Source organism: Theropithecus gelada, chromosome 3 (assembly GCF_003255815.1).
Source record: "Theropithecus gelada isolate Dixy chromosome 3, Tgel_1.0, whole genome shotgun sequence".
NCBI classification, from domain to species: domain Eukaryota; kingdom Metazoa; phylum Chordata; class Mammalia; order Primates; family Cercopithecidae; genus Theropithecus; species Theropithecus gelada.
In genome coordinates, this window is record NC_037670.1 from 100,357,403 (window position 1) to 100,379,525 (window position 22,123).

The 22,123-nt window shown below is 37.6% G+C and overlaps 1 long non-coding RNA gene across 1 annotated transcript in view; it reads right to left on the reverse strand.

Moving 5' to 3' along the window:
- LOC112620780 overlaps window positions 1-22,123 on the reverse strand; it is a 62,217-nt gene that overhangs the window by 21,525 nt on the left and 18,569 nt on the right. The gene's annotated exons all lie outside the window — the stretch shown is intronic.

The window sequence follows — 22,123 nt, forward strand, 5'->3', positions numbered from 1 at the left end:
ACTCAAAAGAAAATTCAAAAAATTCAAAGAAGACATAGATGCATAGATATATAGGGACATAGAAAACTTTAAAGAGCAAGAAATATGACACCTCCAAAGGAATAAAATAATTTTCCAGCAACAGATCCCAATCAAAAAAATTTCACAAAATCCCAGAAAAAGAATTCAAAATACTGATTTTAAAGGAGCTCAGCAAGATACAGGAGAATGCTGAAAAACAATACAAAGAAATCAGAAGAAACAAGTTAGGATATGAATGAGAAATTTACCAAAGAGATAAATATTATAAAAAAGACCAAATGGAAACTCTAGAACTGAAGAGTTCATTTAATGAACTACAAAATATATTTGAAAGCTTCAACAATAGATCAAGCAGAAGAAAGAATCTCAGAACTTGAAGACAAGTCTTTTGAAATAACCCAGTCAGACAGAAATGAAAAAAACAGCATAAAAAAGAATGAATGAAGCCTTCATAACATATGGGACACTCTAAAGCAAACATTATATGAATTTTTGGTATCTCAGAAGGTGAAGAGAGGACGAAAGTGTTCAAAAACCTATTTAGCAAAATAATAGCTGAAAAGTTCCAAAATCTAGCAAGAAATTTAGACATTGTATTAATCTGTTTTCATGCTGTTGATAAAGACATATGTGAGACTGAGAAGAAAAAGAGGTTTAATTGGACTTACAGTTCCTCATGACTGGGGAGGACTCAGAATCATGGTGGGAGGTGAAAGGCAGCTCTTATGTGGTGGTGGCAAGAGAAAATGAGGAAGATGCAAAAGTGGAAACCCCTGATAAAACCACCAGCTCTTGTGAGACTTATTCACTACCACAAGAACAAAATGGGGGAAACCGTCCCTGTGTTTCAAATTATCTTCCACCGTGTCCCTCCCACAACACATGGGAATTATGAGAGTACAATTCAAGATGAGATTTGGGTGGGGACACAGTCAAACTATATCATTCCACCCCTGCCCACTCCAAATTTCATGTCCTCACATTTCAAAACCAATCATGCCTTCCCAACAGTCCCCCAAAATCTTAACTCATTTCAGCATTGAATCCAAAAGTCTACAGTCCAAAGTCTCATCTGAGACAAGGCAACTCCCTTCCACCTATGAGCCTGTAAAATCAAAAGCAAGATAGTTACTTCCTAGATACAATGAGGGTACAGGTATTGGGTAAATACAGCAGTTCCAAATGAGAGAAATTGGCCAAAACAAAGGGGTTACAGGGCCCATGCAGGTCTGAAATCCATCTGGGCAGTCAAATTTTAAAGCTCTAGAATAATCTCCTTTGACTCCTGATCTCACATCCAGGTCATTCTGATGCAAGAGGTGGGTTCCCATGGTCTTGGGAAGCTCCTTCCCTGTGGCTTTGCAGGATACAGCCTTCCTCCCAGCTGCTTTCACAGGCTGGCATTGAGTGTCTGTGACTTTCCCAGGCACATGGTTCAAGCTGTCAGTGGATCTACCATTCTAGGGTCTGGAAGATGGTGTCACTCTTCTCACAGTTCCAGTAGGCCATGCCCCAGTCGGGACTCTGTGTGGGGGCTCCCACAGCACATTACCCTTCTTCACTGCCCTAGCAGAGGTTCTCCATGAGTACCCCACTCCTGCAGCAAACTTCTGCCTGGGCATCCAGGCATTTCCATACATCTTCTGAAATCTAGGTGGAGGTTCCCAAACCCTAGTTCTTGACTTCTGTGCACTCGCAGGTTCAACACTATGTGAAAGCTGCCTAGGCTTGGGGATTGTACCCTCTGAAGCCATTGCCCAAGCTCTACATAGGCCCCTTTCAGCCAGGGCTGGAGCAGCTGGGACATAGGGCACCAAGTCCCTAGGCTGCATACAGCACAGAGACCCTAGGCCTGGCCCACAGAACCATATTCTCTTAGGCCTTTGGGCCTGTGATGGGAGGGGCTGCTGTGAAGACATCTGACATGCCCTAGAGACATTTTCCCCATTGTCTTGGGAATTAACATTCAGCTCCTTGTTACTTATGTAAATTTCTGCAGGCAGGTTGAATTTCTCCTCAGAAAATGGGTTTTTCTTTTCTATCACATTGTCAGGCTGCAAATTTTCTGAACTTTTATGCTCTACTTCCCTTATAAAACTGAATGCCCTTAACAGCATGCAAGTCACATCTTAAATGCTTGGCTGCTTAGAAATTTCTTCTGCCAGATACCCTAAATCAGCTCTCTAAAGTTCAGAATTCCACAAATCTCTAGTGCAGGGGTAAAATGCCACCAGTCTCTTTGCTAAAACAAAACAAGAGTCACCTTTGCTCCAGTTCCCAACAAGTTCCTCATCTCCATCTGAAACCACCTCAGTCTGGACCTTACTGTCCATATCACAATCAGCATTTTGGTCAAAGCCATTCAACAAGTCTCTAGGAATTTCCAAACTTTCACACATTTTCCTGCCTTCTTCTGAGGTCTCCAAACTGTTCCAACCTCTGCCTGTTACCCAATTCCAAAATTGTGTCTACATTTTCAGGTGTCTTTTCAGCAACACCCACTCTACTGGTACCAATTTACTGCATTAGTCCATTTTCACACTGCTGACAAAGACATATCTGAGACTGGGAAGAAAACGAGATTTAATTGGACTTACAGTTCCACATGGCTGGGGAGGCCTCAGAATTATGGTGGGAGGTGAAAGGCAATTTTCACACAGCAGTGGCAAGAGAAAATGAGCAAGATGCAAAAGCAGAAACTCCTGATAAAACCATCAGATCTCATGAGACTTATTCACTATCATGAGAACACTATGGGGGAAACTGCCTCTGTGATTAAAATTATCTCCCACTGGGTCCCTCACACAACACATGGGAATTATGGGAGTACAATTCAAGGTGAGATTTGGCTGGGGACACAGCCAAACCATATTGACATCAAGACATTGTGTTAGGGAAGGCACGGTGATCTCCAAATGGAGACAGCACATTGCAGTTAAACTGTCTAAAGACAAAGAATTATAAAAACAACAAAAGTTTCTAGTTACCTATAAAGTTACCTCCATCAAACTAAGAGCAGATTTCTCAGCAGAAACCTCACAGAAAAGGAAAGAATGGGATGATATGTTCAGAGTGCTAAAAGAAAAAGTACTTGGATACTATAGCTAAGAAAATTATCCTTCATACAGGATAAATAAAGTCTTTCCCAGAGAAGCAAATTCTGAGGGAATTCATTATCACTAGACCAGTTCTACAAAAAATGCTCAAAGGAGTCCTAAACTTGAAAGGGAAAGGATCAGTCATCATCATGAAAACATAGGTAAGTGTAAAATCACTGGTAAAACAAACACACAAACAAGGAAGAAAAAGGACTCAAATGGTACCACAACAGAAAACTACAAATAATAAAAGAAAAAAGGACAAGTAAAGAATATATAAAACAGCCAGAAAACAATAAACAATATGACAGAAAGAAAACTTCAAAAATCAGTAATAACCTTGAAAGTAAATGAATTAAAATCTCCACTTAAAAGATTTACACTGGCTGAATGGATACAAAAACATGATTCAACTATATTCTGCCTACAAGAAACTCAACTTATCTGTAAAGACATACATGGAAAACACACGTATGGGAAAAGACATTCCATGGGGGGAAGAAAAGCACAGAAGAGTAACTATACTTATATCAGATAAAACAGACTTTGAGTTAAAAACAGTAAAAAAGAAAAACAAAAAAAAAAAAAACAAAAAAACCCCCAGAATATTGTTATACAATGGTAAAGGGGAATCAGTTAAGCAAGAGAACATAACAATTCTAGATATACATGCACCCAACACTGGAGTACCCAGATCCATAAAGCAAATATTACTAGATCTAAAGAGAGACATAGATTCCAATATAATAATAGTGGGGTACTTGAACACTCTACTCTGAGCATTAGACAGATCATGTGGACAGAAAATCAGTAAAGAAACATAGAATTTAAATGAACCTAACAGGCATTTACAGAACATTTTCTCCAACAACTACAGAATAGGCATTCTTCTTGTGAGTACATGGAACATTCTTCAAAATGGGCCATATGTTAAATCACAAAAGATTTCTTAACAAATTTTAAAACTGAACTTATATCAAGTATTTTCTCGACCACAATGGAATAAAACTAGAAATAAATACCAAGGGAACTCTGAAAACCATACAAATATATGGAAACTAAGCAAAATTCTACCAAACAACAAATGAGTCAAAGAAGAAATTTTTTTTAATTTAAAAATTTCTTGAGACAAATGAAAATGAAAATACAACATACCAAAAGCTGTGGGATACAGCAAAAGCAGTACTTGCTAGAACTTTGTAGCAAAAAATAGCTGCATAAAAACAATGGTAACAACAACAACCAAAAAAAACAGAAAGAATTTAAATAAACAACCTAAGGCTGTACCTAAAAGAACTAGAAAAGCAACAACAAACCAAACCCAAAAATAGCAACAAATAAAGAAAGAAAGAAGGAAAGAAAGGAGAGAAAGAAAGAAAGAAAGAAAAAAAGAAGAAAGAAAAAGATAAGAGCAGAACTAAATGAAATAAAAACTAAAATAAATACAGAAAATCAATGATATACAAGCCTGATTTTTTTAAAAGATACATAAAATTGATGAATACCTAGATACAATAACCAAGAAAAAAAGAGAAAAGACTCTAATAAACAGAATCAGAAATTAAAAAGGAGACTTACAACTGATGCTAGAGAAATGCAAGTGATCATCAGAGACTATTATCAACAACTATATGCATATAAAGTGAAAAACCAAAAGGAAATGGAAAAATTCCTGGAGATATACAACCTACTAAAATTAAACCAGGAAGAACGGAAAACCTGAACAGACTAATAAGTAGTACTATGGAATCCGTAATAAGAAGGCTCTCAGCAAAGAAAATACAAAGACTGATGGATTCACAGCTAAACTCTACTAACTATATAAATAACTAATACTAATCATCCTCCAACTTTTCCAAAAAATTGAAGAAAACTAACTCATTCTACAAGATCATCATTACTCTGATACAAAAGCCAGGAAAGGATACAAGAAAATAAGAAAACCACAGTAGCCCAATATTCCTGATGAACAGAGGTGCAAAAATCTTCAGTGAAATACTAGCAAATCAAACCCAACAGCACATCAAAAAGATATACACCATGATAAGGTGTGATTTATACCAGGGCTGAAAACATGGTTCAACATGTGGAAGTGAATAAACATAATACATCACATCAACAGAATGAAGGACAAAATTGATTTGATCATCTCAAGAGATGCAGAAAAAGAATTTGATAAAATTCAACACCCCTTTATGATTAAAAACTCTCAATAAGCTAAGCATTGAAGGAACATACCTCAATATAATAAAAGCCACATATGACAAACCCACAGCTAACATGATTTTAAATGGGGAAAAGTTGAAAGTCTTTTCTCTAAGAAGAGGAACAAGGCAAAAATACCCACTTTCACCACTATGATTCAACAAACTACTGGAAGTCTTAGCCAGAGAAATCACAAAGAAACAAAGCACATCTAAGTTGGAAAAGTGAAAGTCAAATTCTATTTTATATTTACATTTAGAAAAATCAAAAGGCTCCACCAAAAAATCTCTTAGAACTAATAAACAAATTCAGTTGCAAGATACAAAATAAGCATAAAAAATTAGTAGTGTTTCTTTTATTATTATTATTATTGTGCTTTAAGTTCTAGGGCACATGTGCACAACGTACAGATTTGTTACATATGTATACATGTGCCATGTTGGTATGCTGCACCCATTAACTCGTCATTTACATTAGGTATATCTCCTAATGCCATCCCTCCCCTCCCCCCACACCCCACGACAGGCCCCACTGTGTGATGTTCCCCTTCCTGTGTCCAAGTGTTCTCATTGTTCAATCCCCACCTATGAGTGAGAACATGCAGTGTTTGGTTTTCTGTCCTTGCAATAGTTTACTGAGAATGATAGTTTCCAGCTTCATCCATTTCCCTACAAAGGACATGAACTCATCCTTTTTAATGGCTGCATAGTATTCCACGGTGTATATGTGCCACATTTTCTTAATGTAGTCTGTCATTGATGGACATTTGGGTTGGTTCCAAGTCTTTGCTATTGTGAATAGTGCCGCAATAAACATACGTGTGCATGTGTCTTTATAGCACCATGATTCATAATCCTTTGGGTATATACCCAGTAATGGGATGGCTGGGTCAAATGGTATTTCTAGTTCTAGATCCTTGAGGAATCACTACATTGTCTTCCACAATGGTTGAACTAGTTTAAAAACCAGGTCTTATGAGAACTCTCTCATTATCATGAGGACAGCATCAAGGAGATGGTGCTAAGCCATTCATGAGAAATCTGCCTCATTATTCAATTACCTCCTACCACTCCCCACCTCCAACACTGGGAATTCCATTTTAAAATGAGAATTAGAAGGAACAATATCCAAACTCTATCATTACCATAGTTGGTTTTTTCATTCACCTATTGAAATACATCTTAGATACTTCTGAGGTTTAATGATTATGAATACAGATGCTATAAACATTTGTATATAGGTTTTGGTTTAGCATAAATTTTTAAATCATTTGGGTAAATACCAAGGAAAGCAATATGCTGGATTATGTGGGAAGTATGCACTTAATTTTATAGGAAATTTCCAAACTGTCTACCAAAGTGGCTGTACCATTTGTATTCCCACTTGCAATGAAGGAGTTCCTGTTGCTCCACATCCTTACCAGTATTTAGTTTTGTTGGCGTTTTAAAGTCTCACCATTTTAATAGGTGAACAAGAGTATTTCATTCTTATTTGAATATGAAATTTTCTGATGACAGACGATGTTGAGAATATTTCCATGTGCTTTCTTGCCACAGGTATATCTTTTTTGGTGAGGTGTCTCTTCACGTATTTTGTCCACTTTTTATATGCTTTTGTTTTTGCTCATTGTTGAGTATTAAGTTACTTGTATATTTTCCACAAGTTATTTTTTATATTTGCTTGGTAATATATTTCTTCTAGTCTGTGGCTTATCTTTTCATTTTTTTAAACTTCAGTTTTAATGAAGTTCAACTTATCAATTTGTTTTTTGATGGATTATTCTTTTAATCCAAAAACGCATTGCCAATCACAAGGTCACCTATAAAGTCTTCCGTTTTCCACTAGGGGTTTTATAATTTTGCACTTAACATGTAAGTCTATGATCCATCTGAGTTAACTGCATAAAATGTAATATCTCTGTTCAGGTTTGGGATTTTTTGTTTGTTTGTTTGTTTGTTTGTTTTTGTATTTTTGCATGTTCAGTTATCCCAGCATCATTTACTGAAAATATTAGCTTTTTTCCCTTAAATTTCCATTGCTCTTTTGTCTAAGATCAGTTGACTATAATTGTTTGGAATTTTTAGGGGCTCTCTGTTCTATTCTTTGGATCTATTTATCTATTCTTTGGCCAATACGACACAGCTGTAATTACTGCAGCTTTATAAAAAGGCTTGAAGTTGGATAGTGTATTAGTCCGTTTTCACACTGCTATAAAGAACTGCCCAAGATAGGGTAATTTATAAGAGAAAGAAGTTTAATTGATTCGCATCTCAGCATGGCTAAGGAGGCCTCAGGAAACTTACAAACATGGCAGATGGCAAAAGGGAAGCAAGGCACCTTCTTCACAAGCAGCGGGAAGGAGAATGAACGAAGAAGGAACTACCAAAAACTTATAAAACCATCAGATCTGGTGAGAATCCACTCATTATCACAAGAACAGCATGGAGGAAACCGCCCCCATGATTCAATTACTGCCACTTGGTCTCTCCCTTGACAGGTGGGGATTATGGGGATTACAATTCAAGGTGAGATTTTGGGTGGGGGCACAACCAAACCATATCAGATAGTGTCAGTTATTCATCTTTATTCCTCTTTTTCAACGTTGTGTGGCTACTCTGCGTCTTTTGTCTTTCATATAAACTGTAAAATCAGTTTGCCATATCCACAAATAACTTGCTAAAATTTGATTGAGGTTGTATTGAACCTATCGGTAAATTTGGAAATACCTGAAATCTTGACAATAAGTGAGTCTTCCTACGTACATGGAATATCTCTCCATTATTTAGATTTTTGATTTCTTTCATCAAATATTTTCAGTTCCCCTTATATAAATCTCATACATATTTTGTTAGATGTATACCTAAATACTTATTTTTTAGTGCTAATGTAAATGGAATAATATTTTTAATTTTAAATTCCAATTGCTCAATTCTAGTGTAAGAAAGCAATTGGTATGTTAACCTTATATCCTACAACACAAACTTGCTATATAATTTATTAATTTCAGGAGTATTTTTGCTAATTTGGGGGGATTTTCTACATGAATAATCATGTCATCTGTGAAGAAAAGCAATTTTATTTCTTCTTCCCCAATCTATATACTTTTTATTTCCTTTTCTTTTCTTACTGTGTTAGCAGGGACTTACCATACAATGTTGAACAGAAGTCGTCAAAGAGCCACATTTGCCATGTTCCTGATTTTAGTGTAAAGCATTTAGTTTCTTAGTATGATGTATGTTACCTGTAGGTTATTTGCAGATCTTTTTTATAAAGTTGAGAAAGTTCTACCCTATCCTTACTTTGCTTAGAGATTTTCTTTATAATGAATGTGTGTTAAAATTTGTCAAATCCTCTCTTTGCATCAATTGATATCATTATAGATTTTTCTTCTTTAGCCTGTTTATTTGATGGATTACATTAATTGATTTTTGAATGTTGACTCAAACTTGCATACCAGAATAAATCCCACTTGATCAGAATGCATTATGATCATTGTTATATAAGTATTATGATCAGTATACATTATAAAACTCTATTTGGTAATATTTTGTTGAGGACATTTACACATATGTTCTTGAGTGGTATTGCTCTGTAGTTTTCCCTACTTGTAATGTGTTTGTCTAGTTTTGGTATTAAGGTAATACTGGCCTCCTAGAATTAGTTGGGGAATAGTCTGTCTGCTTTCATTTCCTGGAACAGATTGTATGGAATTGGTATAATTTCTTCCCTGAATGTTTAGAATTCACCAGTGAACCCATCTGGGCCTTATACTTTTTGTTCAGGAAAGTTATTAATTCTTGATTCAATTTCTTTAATAGATATCATCTTATTCAGATTACCTATTTTACCTTTTGTGAATTTTGATGGATTATGCCTTTCAAAGAATAGTTCTACATTATGTAGTTCATCATATTTGTAAGCAGAGAGTTGTTCAAAGTATTCCTTTATTATCCTGTTAACGTCCTTGGGATCAATAATAGTGGCCACTCTTTCAACTCTGTATTAGTAATTTATGTCTTCTTTCTTTGTTTCTTAGTTAACCTGGCTAGAGGGCTATCAATTGTACTGAACTTCTCTATTGATTTTTCTGTTTTCAATTTCATTGATTTTTGCTCTGATGTTTATTATTGCCTTTTTTGTTCTTAGCACTAATTTGCTTTTCCTTTTTAGTTTCCTGAAGTGGAAACTTATGTGGAAGCCTTGATTCTTGATTTTCTTTCTTCTTTTCTAATGTATGCATTCAACACTGTAAGTTTCTCTTTAAGCACTGCTTTATTTAATCTCACAAGTTTTTATATAAATTATATTTTTATTTTAACAATATCGTCTGCCATCATGTGAGTTATGGCTTTCACTTTCTGCCATGATTGTGAGGCCACCCCAGCCATGTGGAACTGTAAGTCCAATAAACCTCTTTCTTTTGTAAATTGCCCAGTCTCAGGTGTGTCTTCATCAGCAGTGTGAAAGTGAACTAATACGGCATGTAAGGAAAATTATACTATTGGCAGTACACAAGGGTGATGCTACAGCAAGTAAGATACGTGATTCAGGAGAACTTAGCAGGTTTGACAATCCATATGTGAAGAAATAAAAATCTGTAATTGAAAATAAGGACAAAAAATGAGAGGAACACAGATACCTCCTGATTGTCAAAAGAGGAAACACATTCATAAGACATTATCATTTGGGTCTATGTTGGGGAAAGAGGGATGTAAACTTTCCATGCAAATTTCACTCATCTTTCCTTATGAAATTCTAGCATGCTCTTCCAATCTGCTTACATTGATTTCCCTCTCCACAAAATCACATCCCATTTCTAACTTTTACTCATTATTTTAGCATTTAATCATTGCTTTATATTTCTTCTCACCTAGGTAATGCATATAAAGTTTATATGACCACTGGGATCATAAGGTCATTAAAGGAGAACATAAACACGAATATATTTATTATTCTAACAGAGAATATTAAGAATAGAAAACTAATATATGCATATTGAATTGAATAAGAAACTAATAAGGACTGAATACTGCTAGAGACTGAATTAGGGAATGTATGAAGAAAAGGATAAATTATATAATATGTTATCTCATTTGGTTATCATTACAAAAATAATTTCCAGAAGGTAATGTGCTAGAGTTTCACAGTAATTCTATACATCTGTTTCATCTATTTCACATCAGCTATCAAGTCACTTAATTTACTGCTTCTGCTTTCCACTGGTAAAGTGTACTTGAAAGAACTAATTTGCATGTCTTAAATATTAATGCTTAAGATTTATACGGATTTAAATGTGCTAGGACAAATGAAAAATAATGTCAATGCCTTCTTATGTCATCTGTCCAATGGGGCAGCACATGAGCATCAATTTAAAAACTACTAGACAGTAAAGACATTTTGAAGAAATTATTGAGATTAGAGTCATATAATGTAATCTAAAAAATCTTAGAGCAAGAGACAGAAAGAGAAGTTCTTTCCTCCTGAGGTGATGAGTTGTATCCAGGGGAACATGAGCAGAAATTCTACAGGGCTACAGAGGACTGGTGAGAGTTGGTAAGCATTGCGGAATGCATGGGAAGGCTTTCTGAGAGAGCACTTTAAGATCATTTGAAAATGAGTTCAGTAGTTAGAAACAGAAAATGTAGTGTCTGTGGATATAAATCATTCATTGTGCTGGTGGTCGTTAGACTGCTGAATTTTTTTTTCATTTCCCTAACTTCATAATCCATGCATGTAGTGTAGGTTAATGGTATTAACCAATTTACAGGATTAAATAACATAGTCTTACTGAGTCAGTTTGTGATCAAGGCAGCTGGGCTGGCAGAAAAAGATGTTCCCACAAGAAGCTTATCCTAGATGGAACACGAGCGTAGGGCTCCTGACTCCCCTTGGTATCATTCTCCATGTCACTCCCAGTGAAAGGGATCAGAGACAAAGGCAAAAAGAAAAAAATGGCACAAATGTAAAAATGAGTAGGAGAGGAATAAATGAGATACTCCTTGTGCCTCATGGCCTCTGCAAGTGGCTCTCACAGAGATGAAAGGACTTCACACGGCTGGATGAAAGTACTGATGTCCGAGATGTTAGCTGACTTATTGAAAATCACGTAATGGCAGGACAAGGATAGGAATATGTGTTTCTGGATAACTTCTCCAGTAAAATTTTTACCATAACATTTGCTTGACAACAATCTTGATATTACTGAGCAAGCATCAATAGCCCTCAAAACAAGCAAAAAGTCCTAGTGACAGTGTCTCTCAGTGATCTTGTATTGACTTTTCTGAAACAGTCAGGTTGATATTGACTTATAGTTATTTCTGTTTGATAGTCTCCCATTTTGTCTATCAGTGTTGACAGATACTATAACTTGCTAGGTCTGTCTTTTAGGAAAAATAACTCTAGGGAGTGGGTAGGATGAATGACAATGCTGCTGGCTGTTTTCTGAAAATACCATTGAGATGAAGAAATACAGTATCTTCTTTAGCTGAAGAAACAGGCCAGGTGCAGTGGCTCATGCCTGGAATCCCAGCACTTTGGGAAGCCGAGGCAGGAGGATCACCTGAGGCCAAGAATTTGAAACCATCCTGGGCAACATAGTGAGATCCCATTTCCACAAAAATATTAAAAATTCACTGAGCTTGATGTTGCCTGCCTATGTTTCCAGCTACTCAGGCAGCTGAGGTGGAAGGATCCCTTGAGACCAGGAAGTTGGGGCTGCAGTGAGCCATGACTGTGCCACTGCACTCCAGCCTGGGTGTCAGAGTGAGACCCTGTCTCAAAAAATAAATAAATAAAAATAGCTCAAGAAATACTTTTCAGAGATTTTTATATTGTATGTTCAATGGAAACCACTGCCCAAAGAAATGTTCATACTGGCTATACCATTTATTTCAATTAACTGATGCTTGTTTTCATCATTTCTTTCGACAAGTTCAGGTTGTCATTCAACCATCAATTACCTTCATGTTTTCTTCTCCCTTTCAGTGCTGTAATATCTTATCACTATTCTGTGTGTGTGTGTGACATCTTAACTTCTACTTTTAGATTTTGCTCAGTTTTCTTTTTCTTTCTTTCTTTCTCTCTCTCTCTCTCTCTTTTTTTTTTTTTTTTTTAAGACAGACTCTCGCTCTGTCGCCCAGGCTGGAGTGCAGTGGTGCCATCTTGGCTCACTGCAACCTCCATCTCCTAGGTTCAAGAGATTCGCCTGCCTCAGCCTCCTGAGTACCTTGGATAACAGATGCGCATCACCACGCCCGGCTATTTGCTCAGTTGTTAGACACAAAATGTATATGATGGCAACTGAGATGAGAATCAAAGTATTTCTTAATTTAAAATCAGAAATAATCACAACTAAAAGTGAGATAATCTGGGAAGCAAGATGATGTCTAAGATGTAAATATTCCCACTTTATGGAAATAGGTTATCGTCACATACATTGTGAACCGTTCTGTTTAGATATGAAATATGTTTTCATTATAGCTGACTGTTTCTAACAAGGTCTAAAAAGATGTATGCATTATTGATGTTTCTTCCCAGTTCTGAACTCTTGTCAATTTTTTGGAGCTAAATTTAATATTATTACTATGGTGTGAATGTTTGCATCCCCCCAAAAATTCATTGAAACCTAATCGCCAATGTGATAGTAGGAGGAAGTGGGGCTTTTAGGATGTGATTAGGTCAAAAAGTAGAGCCCTCAAGAATGGGATTAGCGCCCTTATAAACAGATACCAGAGAGGTTCCTTACTCCTGTGCCACGTGATATAATTTGGCTTTGCAATCTGGAGCCATAAACTCATTTTAAATTGTAATCCCCAGGTGTTGAGGGAGGAACCTAGTGGGAGATGATTGAATCATGGGGGCGGTTTCCCCCATCTGTTCTCGTGGTAGTGAGTGAGTTCTCACGAGATCTGATTACTTCATAAGTGTTTGACAAGCTCCTCCTTTGCTTACTTCTCTTGCTCCTGCTGCCTTATGAAGAAGGCGCCTGCTTCCTCTTCTGCCATAATTGTGTTTCCTGAGGCCTTCCCAGCCATACGGAACTGTGAGTCAATTAAACCTCTTTCCTTTATAAATTACACAGTCTTGGTTATTTCTTTATAGCAGTGAAAAAACAGACTAAGACACCATGTGAGAACACAACTAGAAAGTACCACCATCTGTGAATCAGAAAGTTGGCCTCACCACACACTGAATCTGCCAGCACCTTGATCTTGGACTTCCAGCCTCCTGCACTGTGAGAAATAAGTGTCAGTCTCACTACTGTGATCCACTAAGAATTTGTGTTCATAAAACATAGCTACAAGATGAGAAAGGGGTGCTTGTCCCACATCTGACTTTGTGTGAATTTAAATAAATCATTGCAGTATAAATGCACTAAGGCCCTGGGTGAGTCTCTTGTGGCAGATGAGTGTCAGGGAGGAGATTCTAAAGAGTGTGGTACGTGATCTCCAGAGGGTAGAATGAGGCAAATTCTTCAGGCTGGTAATTAGGGAAATATGAAGATCTCTCAGCCTGTCCCAGGCTGAATCCTCCAGAAGTGGCCACCAAGGTGGAGTCTGACAAGCAGGATGTTTATAAGGCATAAACACTTGTGGAAGGGAGCAGGAGACAGAAAACCTACAATGTAAGTGCAACAAAGACTCATTCGACCCCACAGGCAGCTCTGAAGCACCTATGGCCCATCAGTTTTCCCATGTTGAGCCAGAATGCCTGGGCCTTTATATCCCCACCCCAATCAGTCTCAGAAGCACATGCACTAGGATGAGGCTTCTCTGTGTCTGAGGCAAACCTTGAGGGAGCTGATAGCTGGAGGCTGGCTGCTAGCAGAGGGGGCAAAGCAGACCTCCCTGAAGACACAGCTCCCTGAAATCACAGCTCCCTGAAGTCACAGGTTGAATTCAAGTTTGAGTAGCCTGTGTTTTTCTTTTTTGTTGTTGTTTTCTCATTTACCACTTACCAAGGAATGGTAAGAGGAAGCAAAAGGTAGCAGATTATTTCCAATTTGAGCCAGAGATTTAAAGAGGAAACCTCTCAGGAACAGAATAATAGAAGTACCCATCAAGGCAGGACAAATACAAAGGAATCTAGGTACACAAGGGCGAAACTGCTGAATCAGTCACCCTTTCCCACTGAAGGTTTCTTCCTCAAAGTGAGGTTTAAAAGATCAACTGGGCCCAGCGCAGTGGCTCCCACCTGTAATCTCAGCACTTTGGGAGGCTGGGACAGGCAGATAACCTGAGGTCAGGAGTTCGAGAACAGCTTGGTCAACATGGCGAAACCCTGTGTCTACTAAAAGTACAAAAATTAGCCAGGCGTGGGGGCAGGCACCTGTAATCCCAGCTACTTGGGAGGCTGAGCCATGAGAATCGCTTGAACCTGAGAGGCAGAGGTTTCAGTGAGCCAAAATCGCGCCACTGCACTCCAGCCTGGACAAGAACGGGACTCCATCTCAAAAAAAAAAAAAAAAAAAAAAAATCAACTGGGCCGGGTGCAGTGGCTCACACCCATAATGGCAGCAGTTTGAGACCAGCCTGGCCAACATGGTGAAAACCCATCTCTGCTAAAAATATGAAAGTTAGCCAAGCTACTCGGGAGGCTGAGGCACGAGAATCACTTGAACCTGGGAGGCAGAGGTTGCAGTGGGCCGAGATCGCACCATTGCACTCCAGCCTGGGTGACAGAGTAAGACTCTCTCTGGGGAAAAAATAGAAAAAAGATCAACTGTTTTTACATGGTTTTATATCTTAGTTAACAAGCAAATGAAGAGTGCTCTTTCACTTAGAAATTCTACTCCTAGGAATGTATCCTAAGCTTTTAATTTAAAATAATCTGATTTTATATGTGTGTCTATGTGTATTTTATATACATAATGTATATGTACTTATGTAGATATATAATTACATACATATTACACACATGAAAGTAGATATACAGTCCCACAATACACCATAGTAAATAAAATGGATATGATCCATAATCTAATTGTCAGAAAATGAGATTCACTAAGTTTAAATACATCTGTACAATGAAAAAAACACTCAACGGTCAAATAAATGTCTTAGAAGATTTTTGACACGGGAAATATTCAGCCAAATGAAAACCATGGGTAAGTATAATGTTTATTTCTTATCATTTTTATTTTTAATATATTGTGGGTCAACATATGAACATGAAAATGGCTAGTTATTCACATATTAACATAATTAAAATGCTTACCTTTAGCTTTTAGTTTCTTAGTCATTTACACAATGTTTCTTTATTATTTTCAAAAAGAAGTAGGAAAATGGAATGTCATATTCTCAAGTAAGACATAAAACCTTTTTAGCCCCACTATGAATCAGCTTTTTGAAACTTTGACCTGTGATCTGAAATTGTCAGGTGTCAGAAAATTCCTCATATGGAAAGAAACGTAAATAAAGGTATTAAATTAATAACTAACATGAAGGTCTAGGAATTATAAGTTGTTTACCCTAAAAATAAACCACCAGATAATGTAAATACTGTTAAATTAGTGAAATCTATTAGAGTCTTTAGAAGAGTCAGAAATCGATGTAGGTATTCTAGAATAAAATTGATTTTAGGAATCTATTATCCCATGATACTATTTTAATTCTATGCTAAATAGGATGACCGTCCTTTCTAAATATGGTTTTTAAATAATTGCTAGATTAGGACTGAAAATAACTTAAACATAGTAGAGACTACCATATGTTTCCTCTAAATTATTTTGAATTAAATAACTTCCATTTTTATTGATTCTCCAGTTGTGACCTTTTCATTCCTACTTCAGTCCTTCACAAACTGTTATTAAGGAATGGGATGCAACCAGCCCTGGGTCACAGAATTGATCCTGATGGAATTCCAACTCTGTGCAGAGATGGAGATGTTTCTCTCTTGCATCTTCTCGCGATTTTATGCCTTCAGTCTACTGAGGAATGGCATGAACATGAGGCCCACCTTTCTGGGTGACAGAGATAACAGACTATACACCCCCATATACATTTTTCTCTCACACCTGGCCATCAGTGACATGTATTATGCTTCCAACAATGTTCCAAAGAGGCAGGTGAATCAAATGAACCAGAAAAAAAACAAAAACAAAAAACAAAAAACAAAAACAAACAAACAAAAAACTTTGTTCTATGGATAAAGCAGATATTTTTGTATTTGACTTTTGCTCACACAGAGTGCCTAATTGAGGCAATGATGTCCTGTAATAGATATGTGGCAATCTACTTGATCCTTCTCCAACCCTTTACTTTGAGCCTATGGGTGGTGTTATGTGTGAGATGAGTCTCCTGAAGATGGTAGACAGACGGGTCTTATTTTTTAAATCCAACTTACCACTTTGTGCCGTTTATGCAGGCATTTAGACTATTTACATCCACAGTTAATATTGGTATGTGAGGATTTGATCCTATCATGAAGATGTTAACTGGTTGCTTTGTGGTTTCTTTTGTGTAGTTGCTTTATAGAATCTGTGGGCTATGTACTTAAGTGTGTTTACATGGTAGAATACATCATTCTTTGTTTCCGTATTTAGAGCTCCCTTAAGGGTCTCTTGTAACCGTGGTCTAGTGGTAACACATTCCCTTAGCACTTGCTTGTCTGGGAAAGATTTTATTTTCCCTTCTTTTATGAAGCTTAGTTTGACAGGATATGAAATTCTTGGTTGGAATTTCTTTTCTTTAAGAATGCTGAAAATGGTTATCTAATCTTTCCTGGCTTGTAGAATTTCTGCTGAGAAGTTCACTGTCAGCCTGATGGAGTTGCCTTTGTATGTAATCTGACCTTTTTCTGTAGTTGCCTTTAAGATTTTTTTTCTTTAGCTTTGACCTTGTACACTCTGATGACTATATGTGTTGGTGATGTTCGCTTTGTATAGTATCTCGCAGGTGTTTTCTGGATTTTTTGTAGCTTGGTGTCTAAGTTTCTGGCAAAATTAGGAAAATTTTCTTGAATTATTCTATCAAATAAATGTTTCAGCTTGTTTACTTTTCTCCCTCTCTCTAAGGAATGCCATCATTCATAGTTTTGGTCACTTTACATAATGCCATATTTCTCAAAAACTTTGTTCATTTTTAAAAATTATTTTAGATTTGCTTTTCTCTGACTGGGTTAGTTCAAAAGACTCATCTTCAAGCTCTGAAATTCTTTCTGCTGCTTGGCCCAGCTATTAATAATGCTTTCAATTGTATTTTGAAATTCCTTGAGTTTTTCAATTTCAGAAGCTCTGATTGATTCCTTTTTAACATTATTATCTGCTTCTTCATTTTCTAGATTGCTTTAGAAGTTTCTTTGCATCGATTTCTAACCTTTTCTTTGATCTCATTGAACTTCTTTGCAGTCCATTTCTTGAATTCTTTATCTGTCAATTACGAGTTTCCATGTTGGTTAAGGACCATTGATGGAGAGCTAGCGTGATGTGAATGTGGATTCAGATCTTTCATGGTGCTAGCATTCTTACACTGATTCGTTCTTATCTGAAGATGCTAACACTTCTAATTTTTATAATTATTTTTGTGTAGTAGGATTTTTAATCTTTCTCCCTTTCCCTATATATATTTTTCTTTTTCTTTCCCTTTCCTTTTCCTCCTCTCCCTAGAGGATGTGACTGAGGACAATGCTGGGTAGGGTCTTTTGGCTTTGCTTCCACAACCATATGCACTTCTGTCCTCAGGTTTTATATTGGGCTGGGTACTTTGACCTACAAGTCAGTAGAAAGCACTTATGGGTAACAGCAGGTTGCAGCCAATGGGGCTGGGTATATACTTGATTCTTGTTTACCAGGAAAACACTGGGTGGGGCCACACCTGGCAAGTCCATCTACAGGTCCCCCAACGATAGGCACTAGCACCAGCTCTGAGGGAGAGTCCAGTGGGCAGCCACCAAGTGTCCAGAGGCGTGCCTCGGCATGGAACTTGACCCCAAGTTCTCTGCATAGGGGTGCCAGAGGCAGCCTCATCTGTTAATCCAGGAGAGTTGCTGCTCCACATGCCTGGAGATCTGCCTCACTGTGGAGTGGAGAGGGTCTCCTTGCACCAGTATCCCTGCACAGGAAGGATGGGGTGGCTCAGGCTACTGCTCCAGGCGAGGAGGTGCTCCAAATACCTGGAAATCTGTGGAGCAAAGAGGGTCCCACTGCACTGCAATTCTTCTCTGCATCGGAAGAATGGAGCAGCTCAAACTGCTGATTCATGCTAATAGCACTCTGAATCCCTGGATATCTGCCTGGTCATGGAGTGGAGACGGTCCCCTTACACAAGGATCTCTGCACAGGAAGGATGGGGCAACCCAGGCTGCTAGCCCATGTGAGCAAGTGCTTTAAATGCTTGGAGATCTGCTTATGTGTAGAATGAAGAAGGCCCTGTTACACCACAGTCTCAGGAAAGTAGGCTGGGACACTCAGCAATAACACACACAGACCAGTTCTAGTTCATCAAGCTGGCCCTGGCTGAAAGTCTCATTGCCCAGGAGAAACCACAGCTGTAGCAGCTCTCCTCTTGCCCAAGGCCTGTGACTGGGGAAAGTACAATTCCAGTGCCTACTGTTGAGATGTTTTCCATGGTTCTGGCTGTGGAGGACCCTACCCTGATCCAGAGCAGGTGCTCCAATCTCTGCCCTAATACTAAAATGCCTGCATGGCCACTCTGCTGGGTTGCCAAAGAATGGCTGACTTTAGATGCACCCAAATTAAAAATGGTGTCCTGTTCTCTGTCCTGGGGCTGGGAAAATGCCTGTAGCTTTTTCCAGTGTCTGTCTCTGTCAGTGTCTCCAAGTCTCTCGCCAAGTTAGCTCCAGGATTTGAGAGAAACAAAGTGCTCTCTCTCAGCCTGGGTTGCTCTGATCCTCAGTGCAAACATGAGTCATAGAGGGAAACTTCTACCTCTCATGTGCTGGGACTTCATTCACTTTTATCAGCTGGACAGCATTATGGTGGCTGTTTGCCAGCATTCTCCTCCTCGGGATCTGGAGTGTCCTTCCCAATTACAGTGGATCCCCATTTTCCTTCTTGAATTAAAACTCACAGTATTTATGTTTATGCACAGCCTTGCTATTTCCAAGTGGCTGTGGCATGCTAAAAGCTTCTAATAGCCATCTTGAAAAAAAAAAATCTATCAACAATGTTTGATATGAGTTGGCCAATACCCAGTTGAAAATAAGAAACATTTTTATGTGCAAGGATAGTCTCTGAGGTTGAGCATTTTTGTTCAGTGATGAGTCATTGGAATTACCAACATGCTTAATGCTATGGAAATCTATGGAACCCATTTCTTTAAGAAATGAATTCATATCTTAATAAAGAACATCTTTTTTATTGTTTAATTGCTGAAACAAGATGTCAGCCTATTACCCTAAGTAACCAGTTCAATCATAGCCATTCACATCATGTAGTACCAAGTGGTATTTTTTCAGAGAAATGAACATGAGGAAGAAAACTCCTTGACTGGAAAAAAATTGATACATATAATCATTACAGAGCTGTACATTTATATAACACTAACTGTGAGATGAATGGAGAAAACTCTGAGATTCACTGTTGAGTAGCTTATAATTTCCAAGTCGTCTGCTAGACATGAAAACTATTTAGTGTTGAACGAAAATACGATACTATATCTCACAACTCCTATATAAATGTTTCCATTCCTACTTTATTTCTGCTTTCATTTTCATGGCGCATCTACAGTCTCTCTTCCAGCCTCCCATTTGTATTTTACAACACACATAATTACAGATTTATTCTTTAATTATCTCATTTTCATATGATTTTTATATCTCCTGAAAGATTTCTTTGAAACTTCTGCCTTTTTTATTTTCCAGAGCAACAGAGTATTTTTAGGCAATAATATTTTACCTTATTATGCCTTTCGATTATTAAAAGAAAAAGGGAAAGTAGTAAAATAAACAAATGCAGAGAGTCACCAACTTACAATAGTTTCACTTAAGATTTTCAACTGTACAATGGTGGGAAAGTAATATGTATTCAGTAGAAACCATATTTCAAGTACTCATGCTACCATTATTTTTTCATTTTCAGTACAGTATTCAATAAATTACATAAAATATTCAACAGCTTTCTATAATATAGGCTTTGTGTAAGATTATTTTGCCCAACTGTAGGCTAATGTTAGTGTTCTGAGCATGGTTAAGATGGGCTAAGATAAGCTATGATGTTTGGTAGGTTAGGTTTATTAAACATATCTTCAAGCCAGGTATAGGGGTGTGTGCCTATAGTCCGAGCTCCTCAGGAAGCTGAGGCAGGAGGATTGTTTGAGCTCAAAGAGTTTGAGAATATAGTGTACTATGACCACACCTGAGAATAGCTACTGCTCTCCAGCCTGGGCAACATGACAAGAGTCTATATATATATTTTTTTAAAGCACCAACTTACAATATTATCAACTTATGATGGGTTTATTGGAACATAATCCTATCATAAGCTGAAGAGTATCTATATATATCTATATATAGAATATAGTAACATACTACAGACTTGCTTTCTCAAAGCATAAAGATAAATCACACTAATGATCATCCATGGGAGAGGGACAACCAGACAATGTCCTGCAAAATGAGAAATACTTGTAAGACATACTTCACATTCCTGACTGAGTCTCTTTCCCCATGAAATAAAATCATTAAGAAATGTTTAGTAATATTTTAATTATTATATTTTAATAAATTTAGGTATAGAAAGACGGTTGTATAGCTTTACATTAAAAATAAATTATTATGTGACTTGGCTGCTTGACACCAAATAGCTTATATCAGATTCACCCTCCCACCATAAAAAACTATACAATCTGGACAAAATAGAGAAAAAAATTCTTGGCAGGTGCATTAGTCTGTTCTCATGTTGCTAATAAAGACATACCCAAGACTGGGTAATATATAAGAGAAAGCTTTAGTGGACTCACAGTTCCACATGGCTGGGGAGACCTCACAATCATGATGGAAGGCAAAGGAAAAGCAAAGGCACATCTTACATGGCAGACAAGAGAGAGGGCATATGCAGGGGAGTGCCCCTTTGTAAAACCATCAGATCTCGTGAGACTTATTCACTATCACAAGAACAGCACGGGAAAGACCCGCCCCCATGATTCAATTACCTCTCACCAGGTCCTAAGCATGGTTCAGGTGGGCAAGGCTACATGTGGGAATCATAGGAGCCACAATTCAAGATGGGATCTAGGTAGGGTCACAGCCAAAGCATATCAGCAGGCATTGAAGAACATTGTTGTAGCAAGTCAGGTATGAGATCTTTAAGGAAGGTGAGGAACATGAGATTAGTACCACATTTGCCAGGATTTTCCAGAAAGGCATCTTCCTGACGTTGGTACGGGAAAATACGACCCAACCAAGGGTTAGTGGTCTTGGGAGCCAAAAGAAGCAATGAATAGAGTTCAAAGTTGCTAAACTGGTTTAGAACTGGGGGTCAATGTACCATATGGGAGAGAGAAAGAACCTAGAAATGGGTGTGTAAATGCCATTTTGGTCCTTCTGTGACTGCTTAGCTATGTGACAGTTGGTTAAGAAGAGAGGAGACCTAGTAGAAAGCAATGGCTGGCATACAGAAAGCAGAAGAGATCATCAGGGACTGAAAACTTCCTGGAAAGCTACTGGAGTTCAGATCTAGCCAGATGGGGAAATGTTGGTAAACAACTGAGAAACTCATTTGGACTCTAAAAATTCTCTTAGGAGAGGCGCAGTATCCTAGGAGTGAGGCATATGTTCTAAGAGGAAAATAAAATATAATTACCATAACACAACTTAAAACTGTCTTGAGAGCAGCAAGATGA